Source organism: Apteryx mantelli, chromosome 18 (assembly GCF_036417845.1).
Source record: "Apteryx mantelli isolate bAptMan1 chromosome 18, bAptMan1.hap1, whole genome shotgun sequence".
In the NCBI taxonomy this organism is placed as follows: domain Eukaryota; kingdom Metazoa; phylum Chordata; class Aves; order Apterygiformes; family Apterygidae; genus Apteryx; species Apteryx mantelli.
Window position 1 is genome coordinate 6,163,534 of NC_089995.1, and position 21,882 is coordinate 6,185,415.

At 50.7% G+C, this 21,882-nt stretch overlaps 1 protein-coding gene across 1 annotated transcript in view; it reads left to right on the forward strand.

The window, feature by feature from the left end:
• PPP1R16B (protein phosphatase 1 regulatory subunit 16B) overlaps window positions 1–21,882 on the forward strand; it is a 45,322-nt gene that overhangs the window by 1,202 nt on the left and 22,238 nt on the right. The window lies entirely within an intron of this gene.

Consider the following 21,882-nt stretch of genomic DNA (forward strand, 5'->3'; position numbering starts at 1 on the left):
AGAAGTCTTTTCTGAACATTGCTGAGCAGTTCAGGTCTGTGGGTCTCCTGGAACGGGGCATGCAGCACTGAGCTGCCTTTCCCAAGATTGTAAAGCAAATCAGTAGTAGAGCTGGGAAGAGAACTTGAGTTGCCTGTTTTCCTAGTCTGCTGCTCTAAGCACTGGGTGACCACATGTTTTCCCATTGCTGAGGATATCTACAAGTGATGGAAATCCACATGCCTTACCTCTTCCTAAATGTTTTAGGATTTAGCAGCATACTTGCCTGGTTTCCACTAACCCAATCCCCATGCACCACTACTCTTAAAGTCCCTGTCAAGATAGCAGTCTTAACCCTGCCAGGAAACTAGGACAAATGCTCCCAGAGAGGTAACAACATCCCTAATTTCTTAGGGGAGACCTGGAGTAGCCTTTGGGGTTGTTGTTCTGGCAGGTAGCAAAATCAGTGTGGTCCACCCGATCCCTTGGTGTTGCACAAAGAACTGAAGGTGCTTAGGAAACTTGGCCAATTTAGTTGCATCTCTGCTAGTGAAGGTTCCTGTTGTTCTTTCTAGCATCTCTTTTGCAAGATGCAGTATATACTAGCCTGGTATGGGGGCAGAGAGGCCAGGTTGCCATCTTGTTGCACTGCGTCCTCCCGCATTAGTGCCCCTTCAGCGATGGGTGTCGAACACGACTTGCACTTGGTGTGCGTGGACTGGGGTTTAGCCAGGTTCCTTGGCCTCTGGTTAGAGAGAGCTGGGTGGAAGGAAAAGATCTCATTTTGGCTTGTAGGGAATCTCCCCCGAGTTGTGTGTCCGTCTCTACAAAAGCCTCTTACACACCATAACGTGCCCTCACCTCCCATCAGAGCACGTTTTCCATCCGTATGGAAATGGAGTGCTCCTGTGGTGGACTGTTCCCGTCGAGGTGGTGCATTACAAGCATCTGTGCTACGTTTTGCCAAGCTGTGCTTTGTGTCTGTGTTTTTACATGCACTTATGGCCTCACTCTGGGAGAGCAGAACTGTGATAATGCTCTGGAGACTGAGCTTTTATTTGTATTTTCTTTGCTTTAAAGTTTTAACAGTTGGCTTCCAGCTCTTTACTCTATTGAACTTGTGTTTCTCACCCTTAACTGTTCTAGTCTTCTTGGAAAGCCCTAACAGAGAAGCCAGCTAGAGCCATGCTGTGAAATTGTATCTGTTGGAACTGGCTGAGATGACAGATTGACTCGCGTCACCTGTGTCTGTGCTGACAGATACCTGGCTCAGGGTAAGGCAGCTTTTGGGTTAGGTTTAAACCGTGCCCACCTGTAGGTGACATGTCAGAACACCAGGGCGGATAATGAATATTTCATTGCACACCTCTGCATGCAGCGTGGGTGCCTCTGCTCGGTGCTCAGGCACGGGGACGCGATGGGGCCAACTCTTCTGTTAGAGGCCCAGCTTCCCGGTTTTGCTTTTTGCACTTGCTGGCCTTGGATCTGTGCAGGGTGGTCAGTTTGGAAGGAAGGAAACTCATTCGCTGTCTGTCTTTTCAAAAGCATTTTGGGAGTGACGCACAAGTGGCAAAGGTGTTTGCAAACACTGCACCTGCGGTGGCAGTTGTGCACCCTGATGACTGTGCGTGGATGCAGTTGGAGTGCGTTGGGTTGGGGGTGTTAGTGTGGTAGCTTCAGCGGTCCTGCGGGCAAGCCTTGCACCGCGTGCCCGTGTGGGTACTGTGCTGTTCGGGGGGCAGGAGGTGAGCCTGCAGCTCGAGCCTCGTCTCTTCTCTTGCGTGGGAAATCTGTGGCTGCAGATCTCTTTCGGTGCTGTAACCGTGTTGCCTTTGGCTGAGCCCGTGTAGCAGGTTTTAGGTTTGAATTATCAGTTCCTCTTCCTGATGCAATGTTGGCTAAACCAGATGTGATAAAGGTGCTACACTGCTCGGTGGGAAAACGGACGTGGTCTGTGCGGTCTCTCAACTAGCTAGCGAGAGCAGGGGGAGGGCCGAAGAGGGGATCATATCCCCGGTGCAACAGTTGCTTCCCCTGCATAGCCGAATTGTTCAGATGCTGCAAATATTTACACTTGATAGGTTTGTGCTCAATTAATTTAAGTCCTAAAAATAGTGTGTGGCCAGGTTCTGGTGCTGCTCTGGTCCCTCTGTGCTATCAGACCAGTAGAAGGGGAAGGAGGGTCAGAGTCAAACCAAGATGTCAGATCCGTAAAATTCCTTGCCAAATGCCCTAGGCCAAAATAAGCAAATGCATGGCCTTTTGGAGGTCCCAGGTGCTTATTTTAGCTTATGAGTCATCTTTTGTTTCCATGTGGGAAGTGAAGAGGGAGGAGAAATAAAAATAATTAAAAAGTCGAGAAGTTAGTGTGAGGAAAGTTGAAGACCTGGGGGTGCAGTTAGCACTAGTTATCTCCAAGTTACCTCTGAGCGGGTGTTTAATTTCTATTCTTTGCTTCTTTTTTTTGTATTTTTTTTGACATTGTCATTCCTGAAGTGGAACAAAGGGGATGGCAGTAGGCACTGCGGAATGAAATTAAGGAAGAGAAAGCAAAGTTGTATATTGAGTTAGCTTTTTGGCAGGAAGATGTATTGTGCTGTGGCATGACCTTCTGATGGAAGGGGTGGGTAGAGCCCTGTAGGATGGAGCGACTGAATGCAAAATCCTGCTCTGTCCTTTAGAGAATAATCCGGGGTGCCTGAGGGCATGGGCTTGTTGATTTAGCAGCCTGTGCCCGCCCCAGCATCTTTCACAGGTATAATTGAAATAGCAGCACTTGTTTTGCTCAGCTCTCAAAATCAAATATCAGCCCGAAAGGCATTTACTTGGAAATTGGAGATGCTGAAAAATAGCTGTGGAGCTGCCGGTTTCAGGCAGCCAGCACCGCTGTGGCGATGTCTTCAGGCCCGGCGCCCGCTGTGCGAGGCACAAACCACAGCGAGCAACCGTGCTCCGAACCCGCCTGCGAGGGTGCAGCCGGCAGGGTCGGGGTGAGGTGGCCGGTCGCTCTTAGCACAGCGGCTTGGTTTTTGGAGAAGAACTAGTCAATGAAGAGCCTTGCAGGAGCGACTCCGTGTCGTCAAGAGGAGAGGGCTCAAAGGAGAACCGAGGACCGTGTCGCGGCCACCGACTGCAGTGCTTTCCCGAGGCTGCTGAAGCCCTTGTGCTGGTGGTTTGCAGCCGCTGTTGCCCTCGTGCACGTTGCGCGTTTCCTTCCTGCCGCCGACGGGGCAGACGGCGCCGAGCTGAGCTCCCATAGCTTTCTCTCTCGTGTTTCACGCCGTGATGATGCCGTTTGGGGCAGCGAGAAGGGCCGTGGTGGGCTTTTCATAGTAGGGTTTGGGGGTTTTTTTAGTTTGAGAGGGTTACAGAGACGGGCATGGGGAAGGGTGCTGGCTGCGCCGCGGAGGTGAGCACCGTGCCCATAGTCACCACAGCGAGTGGCAGAGGTGTGGGATCCACGAACACGCTTGAACGGGCCGCGCGTCGTCCCCGGCCCGCGGAGGCCGACCGGAGCACGCGGAGCGGAGCTCGCGGGCAGACCTCGAGCTGCGGCCAGGCGAGGCACGAACGCCTCGGAGAAACGGACTTCTTTCCCAAGTTTGAAATCCAGATCTACTTCTGACAAATTCCCAGGTGCCCGGACACTTTGCAGAGTTCCCGAGCAAGATGCGATCGAGGGGATGAGCCCCGCGTGGGGCGCTCCGGCCCTGCCGTGGGCAGGGTGCTGCCGAGTCGCTTCCGGCCCCTGCCTGCTCGTCACTCGCCTCTTCTGCCCCAGAGCTGTCAAAATAGCCCAGGTTTGAGAAACAAGCTGCTATTAAAAGCTCGCTCGGATCCTTTCTGACAGAACTGGGCTGGGGAAGCGTGCTGTAAACACGTTTTTGGCAGATGTGAGCCGACAGTAGCGCTTGTGAGAAACGGATGGTGGGCGGCAAGCTCGGACCGAGGGCAGCGATCCCCCTTGGCTGCAGCACGCTCGCCGAGGCCTTCGCTTCGGAAAGCCGCTTAGCTAAATATCAAAGGACAGTTTGCCGACAAGGGCTCGGAGGTGGGAGCGGAGCGCTGCCAGTTCGCACGCCGGACCGCCTCCGCTCGCCCTCAGGGAAGAGCCGGGAAGGCCGGGCTCCGCAGACGCATCGGCTGCGCTCGCCGCTTGCCACGGGAATGCGTTCATCCCCTAGTTATGATCCGACCTGATTGCGGGGGGACGATGGCGTAGAGGAGTCGGATGGATGAGGAAGACCGCTGGGAGGTCTGGGGTTGCAACTCCTCGGGCGTGCGCGGTGGCTGGGGCGTAAGTTGGGGGAAGCAGCTGCAGGAGACGAGAGGAGGAAAATGAAGATTGGCAGCTCTGTCCTTGTCATGAAATGTATCGGCTGCGTGATAAGAGCCGGGTGGATGCTTGGGAAAAGCAGCCTGTATGGAACAATTCAGCAGGTGAGAGGGGCAGGATGCTCCTTGGAGCCTGAGCTATTCCTCTGCAGCTGAGCCGACCCCGAAACCTCTGCAAAAACCAACCTTGTTCCCAAGTGGTGTTCAGGTGGCCACCTGGGTCGGTGTGACCCAGCTGTGCTGAGCAGCCGACTCTGCTGCAGCTTTGCTGAACCCTTTCCCTCTTAGCTGGTTAATTTGGGCAAGTTTGACAGTGGTGCAAGATGGAAAACTGTGTTAATACCTGTGCAGTCGTGGGGTTTAGCAAGGAAAAGATGAGAGCAGGGCTACGAAGGGGAGGATGCTGTGTCCCGACAGCAGCTTCTGAAGAGTTTCTAGCGAGCGGCGGTGTCGCGTGCAGTCGCTGGGCTGTTTTAATGGCCACAAAGGGGAATTGCAATGCTTTATAAGCTACTCTGCTAATTGCAAAGAAATCGAAAGGGCCGTTGAAGGCTCTGACCCTTGGAGGCAGTCCTTCAAGGTCCCAGGTGGAGGAGACGGGCAGCTGGAGGGAGCTTGGCTCGCCGCTCCCAGCGCCGCACCTCGTCTGGGAAAGGTGAGCCGGCGAGCGGCAGGGCTGTCGGATCCAGCTCTTTCTACATCGCTGAACTCCCATAAAAGCAATCCCGAGGAGCCGAGAGAGAAGCTGACATTCTGCAAATTGGAAAAAGAAGTCCCCCAGGTGGGTAAAATGGCTCCCTGTAAAGATGCGTGGCATTTGCTGCCTGGAACTCCACTTTGCTCCCCCGGCCTCTTTGCACAGAGTTTTTCCACTTGAATGACAAAAATTGGAGATGTTCAAGTTAGTTGTGGGGCGAGCTGAGTTCCTTTCAGTAAACCAACTGAGAAATAAAGCCCCCTAAGGACAAATTCACCTTCCAACAGTGCTGAAAGTGCCCCGGTTTCTCCAGTTCTCAAATGAGAACAGCGTTCCCAGAGGCCTCCTCTGCCTTCCCCAGGTGGGACTCCTAGCAAGCGTTGCCGCACTCGGCTCTTAACTTCTTCAGTTTCCACCTTCTGGTGCTTTATTCTGTAAGTAAAACTTTGTCAGAGCCAGAAAGTTAAGAAAGAGAGCGTTCCTGGAGACTTCTAAGCATGCAAGTGCTAATGGCTTGTGTGAGCCAGGAGGCAAACAAAAACTCAAGTGTGCTCGTCTGAAACTTCTTGATAGTGAGCACTTGCACTGATCACGTTGGACTTGGCATCCAGCAAAGCAGCTCCCATTCGCAGAACGGCAAACTCACGTTTTGGTTGTGCTGGTTCCTTCAACCCTGCCAGTGCTTTTCCACCACTCACTGATCCCATCCAGGGGGAGCTGAGGCAGGATTTCACCTTGTGGAGGTTTGCCTGGGGAAGGTGCAAGTATTGCACCACTTATTCATATAAATACACCCCCCGTGTTCCCCTTCATAGTGACCCTTGAATCTCCCCGTAAGCGTTCGGTAAGAGCAGGCATGGCGAGCCCTCGTGAGCAAGGTGCGCAGCCTTCCCCAGGCAGCTCCTCGCGTGTGCTCTTTGCACCGTTTGAGAATAAAACCAACCTTGTCCTTTGCAAAGGCACTTTAAAAGAGGCCCTAATTAGTGTCTATAAATTGCTTTCGTTAACCTTTCCAAGTTGATGTGATCTGTTCCCTTGTTACTAAAAACCTTTTATGAGGTGCCTTAATTTTCCACCCACATTATTAGTCTTCTGAAGCTTTTTACATGGAGTTCCTGTGCGCTGTCCAACTCTGCGAGCAAGTGTGTTTTTCTGTCTGAGAAGCTTTTTCTCCTGGGTTTTGTGGCCTTTGAAGGGCCCTGAAAAAAATCTATTTGGTCCCCAGGAGTCTGAGTGTGTATCTGTGTATTTGGGGAATGACTCAAGTCATAAATGAAAGGTTTCTGTTCAATAACAAACATGAGTGTTGAGTTTTACGCTCCATAGGTGTGGAAATGAAATCCGTTCTCTTCAAGAAGCTGCGAGTGGGAGCTCTTGGCAATGATGAATTTTGTTAATTTTGTTAATGGTGGTTGATAGTATTCCGAAACCAGATTCACATATTTGGCCACATTTAGCTTGGCTTTTTTCACACAGTCTGCATCTGATACCAACGTGGGTAGCTCACATATGGCAAATAACTAGATGGCATCTGGGAACACAAGCAATATTGAATATACAACTTGCTCTGTTGTCATAACAAGTAAATAATTTTTTTTTTGACTTCCTAGAATTTTAAACAAGTAAGAAAATTATTTCTGTTTCCAGAAGAGCTTGAAAGGTAAACTTTTCTTTTTGGAAACTAATGCTAAAAGTCAATGTCAGTTTTTCCTAGGGGAAAACCTTCCCTCCTGAAATTTTAGAGGCAATTTAAACTTTGCTTCAAATCCTATTAAAAAAAGAAAAAGCTTTAAAAGATATGATCAGAAATATATGTTTTGGTTTTAAAATATCAAAATGCCCTAATTCCTTAACATCCAAATGTGCTTTTAAATTGTTACACTAACTCTTCTAGAAGCTCTGGTTTCAGTGTGTCAAGCCTCTTTTTAGTGAAAATGTTTTTTCTGGAAGAATCCTGGTCGTCTGTTCTATAGATGCCGGCTGTTCTGTGCACTGAGCATGAGTGCTGCGCTTTCAAGATACGTGAATTGAGAAATGGATGCTTTCTATAATTACAGAGCAAAAATTGGCATCTTTTGAGTTTCTAAATTCACAGTAAGGCTCTTAACACGAGCAGTCTTCGTCCTCCTCCCGGTGCACTGGACAATTGTTTTTCTTGACTAAAACAAGAACTGAGAACGTACGCTCAAATGTATTCTGTCCTTGCAAAGAAACAGTGGTATAGGGATCCCAGCTAGAGTTTTTTAATCCCGATTTAAAACCCCTTAATTTCTTGCAGGCCCCGCTGCCCGCGCGTGGTCCATGGCTGTGTCTTTCCCTTTGAACTTGGTTGTTTGGGCAGAGTGTGCATGGTCGCAGCCTGCGCAATGGAAATAGGTTGGTTTCACGGGGTTTCAGTTTCTGGCGTTTAAATGTGTACCAACTTCTACCCTTTCTGATACCGCTGAAGTATTTCGCACGCGTGTCGTAAGAGTCTTCTAAAATAAACCCCTAAACATTGGATTCAAGCTACTTGTGCCTCTTGGTAAGGAAGATCTATATAGATTTGAGGTGTTTTAAATTAAAGGGGGATTGACCAATGTCTGTTGGTAATCCTCGATTTTGTTCCTCACTGAAAGTAGTTTAAATCACTTAATTTACTTCTAAAATATTGGCTACAATGTGTTTTGGAGGTGAAAGTCAAAAATTTTGTCTCCTCGGTTGTGCATAAAAATTTGGCTCCCTACACATAGGTCTGTAGCTTAGAAAACATCCTAAAAAGTTGACTTTTCTGGCAGTGCATTGCTTTTGGTCTCCCTTAGCTGCAGTTACTGCATCTCATGGATGTTGCTGCAAGCGGGACCGCATAGAGACGTGTTTAAAATTGGCACGACCAGTATGCAATATTCCCTGGAGCGCTTGGCCACGTACAGCCCCTGCGTAGTCACTAACTGTACAGCTGTCTAAGTAACGCGCGGGTCAAACGGGACGCCGATGTGAGGTTGCCATCGCTATAGGCAGCACCTGCGGGAGCGTGGGTGCTGTCCTGCAGGTCCCTGCTCACCCGAGAGACGTGCGTGGGAGTTTGTGTCCGCCCCTCGGTGCAAACTAGGAGTTTCTCTGGACTATTGGTATCGTTGGTGGTCGCTTATTAATGCAGCTGTAAGTAGGGAATATTCCCTTTCCGAAGGAAATCCAGGCACTGTGGAGTGAAGGCTGAAACTCCTCTCGCCGTGCTGCAAGGTGCAGCAGGTAGGATATGCGAGGTCACCATCTGCTCTGCAAACCCTGCCCCGCCAAGTCACGGCGGGGAGAGCCCGGGGCACAGCGGCCGCCTTAGCCGGCAGCGGCGCGGCTTTTGGCAGCTGAAGGCAGGTTAGCGATGGTACCTCGGTTCAGCGAGGTGCTTGGGGGATGTTCGCGCGTACAACAGGGCGCTAAATCCCTCGCGTTTAACCTTTCAGTCCTCTGTCCTGGCTACTCTGCTTCTAATGACGCCAAGGCAGCCTGGGATTGTTGCTTATTTTTTGCTATCTACAGGCTGCCAAATGGCCAAGGCAGAACCTCCGAATCTGAACCTGGTAATATTTGCTGATATGTTGGTGGCTTTTCTAGCCAGTAGCTTCCTAGCTTGTTTTTCCTTGTGATTTCCCGGGGGGAGATTATTGTCCTGCTGCAGAGGTGAGGGACACCGAGGCCCTGAAGCGAAGTGACGGCCGCTGATGTTGGTCACATCAAACAGGGACAGCAGCATGCGTTTGGCTGCCTGTTTGGCGGGATGGTGCCGTGGAAAGCTGATACTGCAGCACGGCCACCTCTTCGCGCTGGGGGCTGTGACAGGGGATTTCTTGCAGTCGATGTTTCTTGCCTGCCTGGCTGCCTTCCAGGTGTGTGCCGTTCCCTGCGCTCAGATAACTATGTTTTGTCCCACTCCAATAAAGAGAAACAAGAGAACATAAATAACAGCTCAGCCAGGGACCTCCGGTATCTCCTGCATAATAAGCAGCAGCAACCTAGGATGAAGTCTGAGCTATATCCTCCTGCGCTGGCTGTGATCTCCGATATCCAGGCTTTGCCTCGCTGCAGTGCCATGTTGTGATATCTAATCCAGTTCTACCCGAATACGTAATACGGTAGCCTGATCACCCGTAAGAGCTCACCGTGCTACGTTCCCCCGCGTCACGCAGCATCGTTGCGTTTGCGCGGTGTGCAGGATCAGCACAGTCCTGCAGGCAAACGCGCAGCTCCTCTTCGCAAACTAATATTGGTGGTATTTCTTTTTGGAGGTGGAGCCCTCTTGGCAGGGCTGAACTTTGCACGCCTGCTTTACCTCGATGCTCTGGAAAGCACTGTGCTTGAATGCAGATCCTGGGCTGGAAGAACTTGGCTGTGGCTTATCGTGGCAGCTGGCTCTACTTTCTGCCTGTTCTGGTCAAGGAGAACTTTAAAAGTGGATTAAATCTTTTTATTTTATTTTATTATTTTTTCTTTTCTCCAGATTTAAATTCCTGTCCTTCTGGATTCAGGCCAGCTCTGCTCAGCTGGTATAGATTTCTTCCTCCTAGAATCATGGAAAATAGAGGTTGAAAGGGCCTCAAGAGGTCATGTAATCCACCTCCTGCCTCAAGGCAGGATCAACTGTATCTAAAATGCTTGGTAATTAAGTTGGAGTTAGGTATCTTAGTGTATTTATAGGCATCTCCACAACATAAGAGCACATACACCTGCTTAAGTGGCCTTGGTTCTGGTTCCTTTCTTTGCATTTTTTCCACTTGCTTATATTTATGCTCCCTTATTTTGCTTTGCATCCCATCCTTATGCCTGTTGGTTGTGAGTTTTCCTGCTTCCGTGAAGAACGCTCTAATTCTTTCTTTAAGAGCAGTTGCTATGGCAGCCGGTTCAGGCGGTGCCTTATAACCTAGTGCAGAGCTGCTTTTACATACACTTTCACTGCTTGTTTTTTCCTCTGGAGCCTGGCCAGGTCTTGGGAAACCTTATCACCGGTTGCAAATGTCTTGGTTTAAAAAAACAAACAAACAACACCCCCCCCCCCCCCCCCAGATTTTGGCACAACTGTTAAAAATGTCCTAAGCCTTGCTTACCATCTAACCTGTCACCAAAAGGATGCTAAATAGGCCAGGAAGCAAATTCTGTTTAATTCTGTCTGCTGATGCCTTTGTAATCAAGAGCCAAAATGCAATCAAGCACCCGGCGCTCCCTTTAATTTGGAGAACAAGAGCCCATGTGCAGTTGCTAGCAAGCAGATGCGTTTTCCACTGAGGTCTGTGCCATTTGCAACTGCTTATTGCTGAATTTGGCCTCCAGATTCCCTAGATGGCATGAAGTGGACTGGCTTTAAACGTTATTCATATTGGAAACTGGCTCTCGTGTTTCTCATGCTCAACATACATTTTACAACGTTACTGCAGCATCTGTGAGTTTGTCCAAGGAAGAGTGATTTTCCCCTGTCTTGAGTGTAAGAGTACCAAACTTTGAATTGCTATGGGAAACTTCCAAAAGTCTCTTTGTGTGCCTTTACATGGGGCTGACGAGAGAGATCCTACTAGTAAAAAAACCCCTTCTTTTTTTTTCCCCTCATAAGGACTCATGGTCTCACATCTGCAAAGGGAAGAGTAAAGCAGGAATTAAACTGAAAGCCGCTCTTGCGCACAGTTCTCATTGCTTTCACCAGTCCTGCGCGTCTCGTTTTAACTGGGTTGGCAGCCTACGGTTTCTGCAATAGAGCAGTGGTTAGCTGCACAGTGCTCGTGTTTTGCCTTAGTTGTGTTACACCTACCTCTGCCAGGAAAAATACACATTTTGAGTGGGTGGAGGGATTCTGGTACCTTCAGATTCTTTCCATTCTGGTCTGATTCAGAGTAGCCAAAGTTGGAGACCAAGTGCTGATATGAGCTCGGTTCCAGCTGAAATGTAAGGCTTGAACATAGAGTGAAACAAGATGGCTTGACATAGGCAAACAAAGTCTTTCAAATTATCCTCATCTGAAACACCTTCTAGGTAAAAAAAAAAAAAAAAAAAAAAAAAAAAAGGTCTAGTCTAATAAAAGCAAAATTTTATGAAGAAAATGTTCCTGAGTGAAAATATGAGGTCCTGGACGTGTGAAGGAATATAGCAACTCTCCTGTGCAGAGGTTTCATTGCTGCAGGAAATCTGCAGTCTACACAGTGGCTTGGGATAAAGAAATCCCCTGGAAAACCATGGCAGCCCTCATGCCCTTGGAGGGGGGAGAGGAGAAATGAGCCTGTAGTAAAGGACGGCCGTTTCACTCACGTAAGGACGTGGATAGAGTACTTTCTGTGTCTGTCTTGGATACCAAAGTTAGATTTGAGTCTCGTGTATTGTCATTGGGTACGATCCAAACTGAGGTGCCTGCATTAGCGCCCTGGAGAGGCTGTTGACTCTAGAGAGACCAGGTTCCTAACTTAGCAACCCTAAGTTAGACGGCATGCGCAGCTCCCTTGGAGAGTATGTTTTAACCTACTTAGAAGCTCGGACTCTTTCTGTGACTTTAGAACTTTTCAGACCTGGTTTATTTATTTATTTTTTTAATTTCCAGTTCTGTCAGTTTGTCTTTAATTAGCAAGCTGTCAGGCCAGAGCAGGACTCTTCGGGAACTAAATAGGACTCTTCTTGTAATTAAAAATTTTGGTTGGGTAGCCTGAAATAACCCTCCTTAGGAAGGGCCAGAGCTCCACTGAAGGAGGTCAGTCCCAGCAGACCTATAGATGGGGACATTCTCCTAACTGTCAAGCAATTGATCATAGCTTTTTTTTCCTCCTGAATTTGATGCTGTTGAAATACCAGTGCAAGTCCTGAATGTGATATGAAGCTCTAGTGTAGGCTGAAACCAATCAAGTTCCAGCCTCTCTGGTGGATGCTGTGCCAAAAATGCAATGTGCCTAGTTTGGCAGGTGATAGTGAGTTACGGAGAGATACTTGCAGTCCGTCTTATTTTTGTTAGAATGATTTTACAGTCTCATGTTAAAGGGCAACTAAAAGGGATTCCCTGCCCATTTGGGTAGTAAATTTATTCTTCAACAACTTTAATCGTGCAGTTGTGAAATAGCTATGAAGAAGCTGCTGCTGTGCCCAGTGACCCAAATTGTTCTCATCTGTGATGATTTTCCATCACTCTTCAGAGCCAGGAAAGTGTCATTTGAGTACTGGTCAGTGTTGAGTCTGCAGAGTGAAATCAATATTTGGATCGTCACTACATCATGTCACTCAGTGGTCTAAGAAGATTTCCTCTGTGTTTAATACTGGAAATATTTACAGTGTTGATCTCTTCAGTTATTGTAAGGGGAGCAAGAGAACAGGAAATATTTCTTGTTTCACTTATATTTAAAGACATGTTTTCTAGCTGAAGGACGATATTTGTTGACTAGTTTCCTACTGTGAAGTGAGATTGACAGCTTGAATTGCCACTAGAGGTGGAAGAATATGTGCACGGAGCAGCGCAATGCGAAAGAGGAGGAGGCATGGCCATCTGGCTTTGCTTGATCCCTGTATTATTAGTCTCTTGGTTTTGAAAGCTTCCTGAAACATGCTGCTGGTCTGGTCTTACTGGACCAAGTTCCAGTAGGAGCACGGTCAGCTGCAGTTAACTGGGGGCTTCTGGTGTGCTTCCTCGAGCATTTTGGCCCACATCCATAAAGGATCCATTTGGATATCTAACTTCCACTGAAGTCCTTTGGAGTTGGCCACCTAGTGATCTCCGGAGTCCGTCTGAGAAAGTTCAGCTCTTCTCTACTGGGTGTTGGTGTAAGGACCACCCAGTCAAGCACTCCTGGCACGTGGGATTGCAGAACGTTGGAGTGGTGTTTTGTCACGGTCAGGGGCTGCCCTGAGGAGCACCCGGGACTCCCAGCAGCTGTGGAAACGTCTCGCCCGTTTGCTGCGGGGCGAGCGGTTCCCCCGCTCGGGAGAGCGAGTTCGGCGCTGCAGGCTCCCCACCCTGCTCCTTCCCCAGGAAGTGGCGATGGCTTTTCCAGCCCCTCAGCAGGAAGAAGCGGCGGATCCTGTTTACTCACCCGCTAAGCTGCTCTCGTGTATTTAAAACTCCGCTTTGCTCCATGCTGCTCGTGGCTGCTGCCCCTCGTCAGCCAGCTGTCTCGGTCGTGCCCTCCGGGAAGAGCTTCATGAGTGGAAGTCCCGAAATGCCGCGGCGGGGGCCCGCGAGGGTGCTTCCCGGCCCGGCATGCTGAGGCCGGGCTGGGGAGCCCGCGCCGCCCTCGCTGCGTGGCGGGGAGATGAGTAACAGCTAGCTGCCGCCGAGGGCCACGAGGTCCTGGGGCCAGTGGGGCGAGGGAGAGACGTTTCTTCACACTGCAGCAGGCGAAGCTGGTCTGGCAGTTTGTCCTTGCCCAACCTTGGAGCAGTGAGGGCCAGAGATCTCCCGCAAGCTGGCATGCGCGTTTTTAATATTAAATGAAATGAAAAGGGCCTAATCATGAGCCGGGTTCTCTCTGTCTTATAGTCTAATAACGTCCTGTTCGGTGTCGACTCCTCGGGAGCTGTGGGATGTTGTCCGGGCCGTTGCCTGAGCATGGCAGTTTGGTGGGACTTAAGGCAGCCTGCAAAGCTTTGGCTATGCTCGTTCTCTCCCGCTAAAATGCGAGAGGACCCTTGTTCAGATTGGGCTACTTTGTTGCGACTGTCCCTTTGTTTTCGTTAGGAAGCCCGAATTTTCTGCGGTTTTGTTAAATTTGCCACGTTGCAGGCTTCTGCTTAAAAGGGAGCTCGCCCAGGGTGCAGGGCGCCTGTGGCGGTGCTGGACGGAGGGTGGCTTGAAGCAGGAGAGCCGGGACGTCTCCTGCGCGCAGGGCCCGGGAGCGCTTCGCCCTGCCGTGCTGCCCGGGCCGAAGGGCGCTCTCGCTCCTGCGCGGGAGCACCCTTGTCCGTAGAGAGGCAGGAATGCTACGCGCTTGTCGGAGGAAACGGCAATTTAGGCAGAGACTACCAGGACTGCCTCGCGTTCCCTCCGGTGCGTTCGCGTACTGATGCTGGGTAACCGGATGGTGCCAGGCGTTGATTTACTGGGAGAGGGGGAAGCCTGCTCGTATTTCCGCAGGAGCGACGCGGTTCCTCCTCCGAGCTGGTTTGAGCCGTTTCTACCTATGCTTGTGCATCCCCAGGACGCGTGTCACCCTGGAAACCAGTGGACGTGGCAGCGGCGTGCGGGGAAGCAGCCGGAGCCGCCACCTCCGCGACCGGGAAGAGCGGCGGGCTGCCGTCGGGGAGAGCTCCTCGCGCTCTCGGCAGCCCTCGGGAGTGGGTCAGTAGGGCAGCTTTTGGGGAGAACAGGCGTGCGGGGGCTCTCTGCCCTGCCAGCCTCCGACCCGTCAGCCCCCGCCGGAGGGCGGCCGGCACCAGCTGGCCGCGGCGTTGATCGCGGGCCCCGGCGCCGCGCTGCGGGTGGCAGAGGGTTTTCGGGTAGCAGTTAACGACTGACCGGTGGAGCGGGAGCCCGGGCGCCCAGCACATCTACCGAGCAGCCGCCTCCGGCTAAAACGAGCCCTTCGTAAGCGGCGTTGGCGGCTGCAGTGAGCTCATCCCGCCGGCCGCGAGGCCTTGCTGGAGGAGGAGATGGCTCCCAGGTGGGCCAGGCTGGACGCACGCGCCGGGAGCAGGGATCCTGCCTCGCCCTCCGGGGCGTCTGCACCCGCGATGAGCTTTGCCCTGGGAAGCACCCCGGGAGGGGGCTTTGGTTGCGCTGACGCTCCTCTGCCCCAGAAGCAGCCGCCGGCTTGGGCGAGCGGCGGGGACGGCGTGATAACGCCAGCTCGTGGCCTCGGCGCGGGAGCGGGGGCCGATCCTGGCTGCGTAGCCCTTCCCGCGCTCGGGAGCGGGCTCTGCCGGAAGCCGTAGTCCGGCAACGTACCTTACGCCCGTCTGTATTCAGGACATGGGCTGCCGATGAAGGGAGAAGGACAACACTGATAGGTGCTGAACATCACTTAGTCTACTTTATTTAATTAAAAATTTCAGGCCTTCTTTTATGGCCTATTTTCTGGACAGCTATTTAATGGGAAAGTAAGCTGGGGGGAGGGAAGCTGTCCTTGTTAAAAAGGGTCTGCTCTTAACTTATAAATCTGGGCCAGATCCGTTGGTACTGGCTTTGTGCGACCCTGGTGAGGAAAGCAACCACAAATGTCATTTTATAGCGGGGCTTGTGTTGCCAGATGAATCTGGATCAATCTCTCTCTCCTTCCTAATCGGCTTAGTTCTCTTTTGATCTTCCTCCCTGTAAGGAGAAATGCCAAATGATTTAGCCTTATTCTCATGCGCTTCCTGTCTGTCTGATGGCTCTTGCTACAAGCCCATCTCAGCTCTACTTTAATTACTATTGAGTTGTCTAATGCTGGAGTAGGTGACGCTTCGGTGTATAACTTTGTAAATCTCAGCTAATATTCCCTGGGAATTTTTGCCAGATGTTTTGTTTCATTTTTGAATCAAGTTTCAAGTTGGCAGATGTGCTGGATTTTAAGACGACAATTGCTGCTAGCTGGCCAAAGGAAAACACTAATTATCAATCATGTTTTGTGGAGCCTCTGTTGAACTGGTTTGCTGCAGCAAACGTCGTTTTCCTGCATTGTAACTATCTTAGGGAAATCTGATTTTTGCGAGCTCTGCTGTCTCTGTGTTGGTGATATATGTTAGGGCATGGAAAAGAGAGAGGGAAATAGCTCAGGATCCAAACCTGGCATCCCCTGGAATTCAAATCACCTGTTTTTTCAGACCACAAAACCGTTAGCTGTGCTGCCATAAAGTTGTTGCACGTGTGCGGTATTGGGACGACTGTCGCTCCTGCTTGCAAATCCTGTCTGTGCCAGTGACTTGCGTTGGTTCTCCGGGAGCAGCAGGGGTTGGGAACGTGGTGGCTTGTCTGTTTGACCTGCATAGGTACGGTTTGCAAAATGAGCCTCAAGTTATTGGGAGACCAGCTAAGAATAGTTCTGGGAAATCTGAAGGTCTCTGCCTGTTGAATCGCGCTTCCTGTGACTCAGAGAGCCGTGGCGAGGCGCCGGCTTCCTGTGAAATCACTTCGCTTTGGAAAAGTTGCAGGGACGCTCATTAAGTAAATGAGACTTTTAATGAGCTGTTTCTCGCTGCGGCGGTGGGCGATGACTAACACGTATTTCGCGATGCTCCTGTTTCCTCTGATGTGTGACTCGAGTGGGCTTTGAGGGGCTGACGGAGAGACGGATGAAGCAGGGAGGGCCTTGCACAAAGAGGTTCTCGTAGCCGTTTCCTCACTCCAAATTGGTTTCATTTTTCTCTTGTGATAAGTCGAATGCGGGTCAGCAATTTTTATCAAACTATTTTTCTTGTGGAAGGGAAGTGTTATTGGTGAGGAAAGATGCATTACCCCGTGTGACATTAACACACAGTGGCTGATGCAGAGACGTGGCCCAATAGGACCAATCAGTGGATCAGAGCAGCCTAGCTCTTGTTAGGCTGTTGATGTGTGTCATCAACAGCAAATTTCTCCTTATTTCCAGCAAGAATATCAGAAAGCATATGGCAAAAGAGCAAAGGCAGTATTAGGAAGGGGTTGCCAGCCAAAAAGCAGGGGGATCTTTGTAATTCAGGAGTTTAGTTGGCTATCTGAAGAAGCTCCTTGCTTAAAATATCCTGGGGTGGAGAGAAAAGGGACAAAAGGTTGTAAAACATCCCCAAACAGCTGGCAAAGTGAGGGCTTCCTTATAAAAGCCCCTGGCCTCTGCACAGTTCCTTGGAGAACTTTTCTAGTGCTCTGGGATTTTTAGTTTTGGGATAGGAATCCAAGTGAAAAAGCTAAATACAACTACATATGTGGGTGTACTCACAGTTCTGAGCTTCCATCAAGATCCACCACTGCAGTCTTTACTTCTGCATTAAGCTGGGCTATTTAGCTCACGCAGGACTCCCTGCATTGGGAGTGAGAGGGGACATCCCCAAGGAAGGCGATGGCCTCAGGAGCTCAGACTCCAAGGGGGCTTCTGTGGGCACGTGGTGATGGAACAGCACGTCCCCTCCCGTAGGCATCGGGGAATTTCTCTCCAGCTCCTTGGTGGCACTCAGCTGGGCAGAGCCCAAATTGGGACAGTCAGTTGTGTGTGGATAATTGGGTGCAGAAAGGGCCGGTGTGGGTGAGCAGGTAGGAGATGGGCCAGGGAGAGAGGGAAGATCAGGTCTGTTTGAATTCCCGTGGGACCAGGGCGCTTGTGGCTGGCCGGTGTGTGAAGGCTGGTGGAGGTAGACTCGCCTTGGGTCTTCTCCTGTTCCTTGTCCTGCGGCAACGCTCCGGCAGGTACCAGCTGCAGTGATTTGTTCCTCTCTGCCTGCAACGGTGATAGCCTTGCACCAGCCTCAGCCGAATATGCTCAACATTCATCTCCTCTTTTATAGGTGTTTTATTTACTGGAAATCCCTGGAGTGTATGTTCTCCTTTTTAATCCCTTTGATGCTGTTGCACATTAGAGGCGCAAAACACCTCAAGCCAATTTTTTTTATTGGGTCTGTCTAGAGAAACAACCCTCTTGAGGAACAGCCTCACTGGAGAGCAGGCTTCAGCAGCGAAGAAGTTAATTTTATCTCTCCAGAAAACTATCCGTGCTTCATACCAAGCCTGATTGTCATCTTGCTCCTTTTAGCCCCCGCAGTTGTTCTGTCCCCGGAGCACCGTATGTGGCTGTTTGATCGAGGAGGCCTGGATACATATTTCTTTGGAAAATGCCACTTGCTTCAGTGCTCCCTAATGCCCTGACTTGGTAGAAGAGGTAGTGCCAGAGGCTGCTTTTCCTTCTTAGGTCCTTTCTCCAAAACCGAGCAGTGATATATGGAGACCTGGCCAGCATTATGTACTTGGTCCCCTAGTGATGATGGTGACTGCTTGGGGGGTTGCACAGGTTTCACTTGCACTTTCAGGGCCTGTTTTGCTGGCCATCCATTTCTTTTTGGAGCTGCCATGGGTGTGCAGGATGGAGGGACGGCAATGCCCCCGCTCAGCGCTTGGAGTCGAGCCAGAGCCTCCGGCTGGAGTTGGTGGCCCGCAGTCAGGGCTGGCGAGCCCTGCGGGCCGGGTCGGCGTTCCTGCACTCGCGTCTTGAGGGCTGAGAGCTGGAATTTGGTTCGAGGTTTGTAGGTCGGGTCTGGGTTAGACAACTATACTGGCTTCAGCTCCTCATGTGAGATCCAGACCTCGCTGGATGTTTCTGGTTGGGTTGGCTTCTTTCCACAGGAATTATTCTTTACGATGAGATGTACGGAAAGAAACAAGATTTCTTTGACTACCTGAGGTGGTGGTTGAGGCTTGGAATGGGATTTGCTTCGCTCTTTGTGAAGTGTGGGAAGTTCCTGAATCGTTTGTTACAAACAGCTGCTTGGAAAGAAATCACTTGTTCTGAGCAGTTCCGCTGTGTTTTTCCAGACAAAGGTAGGGCCAAAACCATTTGAGGAGGGCCTTTGTAACTGGGGACAGACGTGGCAATGGGGAGCGGATCTCCAGCAGCTCTCCAAACGGGGACGTGCGTTCCTGGGACCAGGCACACTGAGCGTGCCGCATCCGTACTCGTTTGAAGGACAGCACTGCTTGGGAGAGGAAAGTTATGCGCCTGGCTTAATAAATTGGAGTGGGGGTTCAACCCTTCCGCTTCCATTTCACGAGTGCTGAAATGGTCCGTGGTGTCCCCAGGAATGAGCACACCGTGACTGCTGTTCTCAAAGTGCTTTGGCCATGGTACGAAAGGGCCCTTTCGCTCCCGGTTGGCAAAGCCCGCTCCCGTTCCTGCAGGGCTTGCTGTCGGCAAGGCCGTTGAATAGGATGCTACAGGCCTCTGCTGCTGTTTGCTGGTCAATAGGGAAATGCATGTTCTTTGACCGGAAGCTTCTGCCGGACTTGCTTGGTTATACCCAATGCTGGAAATACTGAATTTTATTTGGTTTCAGTAGCAGAAAAAAGGTAGGGGACTGTCAGAACCCGCACGAGCTATTGGATAGGGCTGCGAATCTTCCCCGTACTGAGCCCTCGCCTCCTAACTGGGCCGGACTCCTGGTCCCCCTCTGCAGTGCCAGTGGGATCCCCCTCTGCAGCCTGCAATCACTGCTGTCAGCAGAGCAGTATAAGCAGCTGCTTAAGCATGAATTGCCTTAATGAACTTACTAAGGTGGGTTTAGCTGCTAAAGCGTTTTGTTGTTGCTATAAATTTTTAAGTTGAAATATTACTGTGGAATCACTGGGAGGTGACACAAAGCAGAGGCCTGGCTTCTCTTTTCTCTTAATGTTCATCCTTAGGTAATCGGATCATCCCGTTTTTTCTCTTCCGCTGCACGGAGCCAGCTGCGACAGTCGGTGTCGCGGGGGAGCGTAGCTGAGCGGGCGCCATCCCTGTTTGCTGATGCTTTTAGACGTAAGGGGTGCGGTGAACGCAGGCGATCTGCCGCTCGGACTCGGGAGATGTGTCACCTTTCCCGAACTGTGACAGCTAAAGACACCCAGCTGTGGCCCGTGGCTCTTGGGTTCTGGTAGCGTAAATATACCTATATGTGTATGAGAAAGGTCCCTGTCATGAGGAATCTGCTGGTGATGGATGAACTTTCTTAGAAGCAAACAGGACAGAATAAACTGGTTCGTTAGCAATACTGGTTTTAATACAGAAGTCAGAGGAATTCTTTCACCACCGTGGTGAGGAGAATGGTTCTGCCACTGCTAACGGCAAAACTTAATGGGGAATTTTAATGACTCTTAATTATTTTGGAAACTGTCGCTTCTCGGGAAATGCAATATACTTCAGTGAACTGGAGCTTTCCTCCACTGTTGCAGAAAGGAAAACTTAATTCCTCTGAGCTTGCTGCTGCACGGGAGGCATTTGGCTTGCGGTAGGAATGCAGGGGGTTGGATGGTGTCTTTCATCCCGGGTCAGGGAACCTCTCGAAGGCAGAGCAGCAAGCTGCAGCGCCCTGTCTGCACTGCCTGCCCTCACCTGCCCCTCCCTGGTCCCAGCACGTCCCAGCGGCGCAGAGACGTTGTGTCCTCCGCGCGGTCAGTGATGCTGCTTTGATGCACGGGACACTCTAAACATGGAATGACCACCTGTACAAGAGCTGTAGGAGTTATGTATTTTTTATGGGGTGGTTTAAACTATGTTTGTGGTTTTGGTCCTGTAATCTCACTGCGTAAAAGTAAAGCCAAAAAAGATCACTGTGCTGCTGAGACTAAAGGGCTCATCTCACGGAACGGAGGAAACCTGCCACCCTGAGTTTCAGACTTAAGTGATCTGGTGTGAAGCCCTGAGCCAAAGGATATCTGGAGGAGGATTTCAGCCGTCTCTCTTTCACTTTACATCAGATACTCGCTAATGAGCCCAGAGACACCCAGATCAACTCTGAAGCCTGTTAGAGCGCTGCTGTAAGTGTCAGAAGACCTGAGTTTAAATCCACGGTCTGAACTGTGCCGACGGGTTTTGACCCCAGACGTTCCCCCTCCGTTAAGGGCGCATCCTTGCTGCTCCGCGTCTCTGCGGTTGGTGCGAGGGAGCTCGGTTTTCTTTCTCCTCTTGGCCCAGATCTGAATGTTTTTGCTGAATTGTCATGTTTTGCAGATGAAAGGTTTAAGTTGACTGAAACGGCGTTTGAAAGCGAATGAGCTGTTCAGTAAAAAGGAAAGGGCTCCCAACCCTACGCGCGGGTTCTTTCTTTGCCTCATCAAAGCGCAGGAAGCTCGGCAGAGGAGCGCTGGCAGCAAAACCTGCCTCGGTTTGTGCTCCCGCGCGGGGCTGGGCTTTGGGCTGTGAGGACACAGCAGGGATGGGTGAAGGCAAGAGGCTGAACCTTTTCTTGCGTGTGTGTGGAAAAACCTAAATGACATGTCAGGCTATCGGGCTGGTTCCTGGTGGCCTAACCTCACAGCAGCCGTGAAGCTGTAGTATGTCACCCCGGCGTGGCACACTCATTTGCCACCTGCTGAGTTTGTGGGAAGCCGAATTTGCATCAAACTTGTGACAGAAGATACGTCGGAGAGTTGTCAACTTCATACAATGAGGCAGGTGAAGCAAATATTGAAATAAGGGGGTCTGTACGCAACGCGCTCTCCTAGGTTGCAGACCCGTTGAAGTTGTATGGTTGCGTGTCCACTCGTTCAACCTAATCTGAAAGTCTCCTGTCCTTGTGCGGTCTCGGGGGAGTCACGGAAGGGGATTTCAAACCTTCTGCAGTGAAATTAGGAAGTGTGAAGGAAATAAATATGTCCTCTCTTCTTGATAATAGGACCTTTTTTTCACTTGGATACTCAGGATAACCGGGCTCAAATTTGGCCTGCAAGACCAGCAGCCTGTGGCGAGTTTAAGCTGGGATCTCCAGCGGGCAGGAGGCCTGCGAGCTGAAGGTCTCGTGCCTCAACATCTCGGCTGAGGGGCACTAATATCCTGTGTAGCAGCTGTCACACAAATTTCTTCATATAGATTCTCTCGATCCTGTCTCATTTATTATAAGAGACTGTGTTTCTGCTCGATTCAGGTGCTCGCTCCTGACTCCGCTCTCAAACATACAAAGCTGTTTCCATGCAGCGCTGAGCGTTGATATGTTGCCCATGGATAAGCTGTGGTGACTTCTCTGACAATAGCGTGTTGGTTGCCAAAGGCCGCGGGAGAGGTCCCTGTGGCTCTCTAATATCCTATTTGCTTTTTTTCCCCCTCGTCTCCAGCAGCGATGTGTTGATGTTGCAGGCAAAACTGCTGCTGAGTTAGTAATGGGTTTGGTTACGCTGAAAACGGACTTGCGGCACGGAGAGCCCCCGTGCACAGGTATTTCGTGGAAATCCTGCTGCTTGGCGTGCAGTACTCTGCACAGAGATATCCCTTGCCAGGGGCTTATCCCATGCACGGACAGTTTGC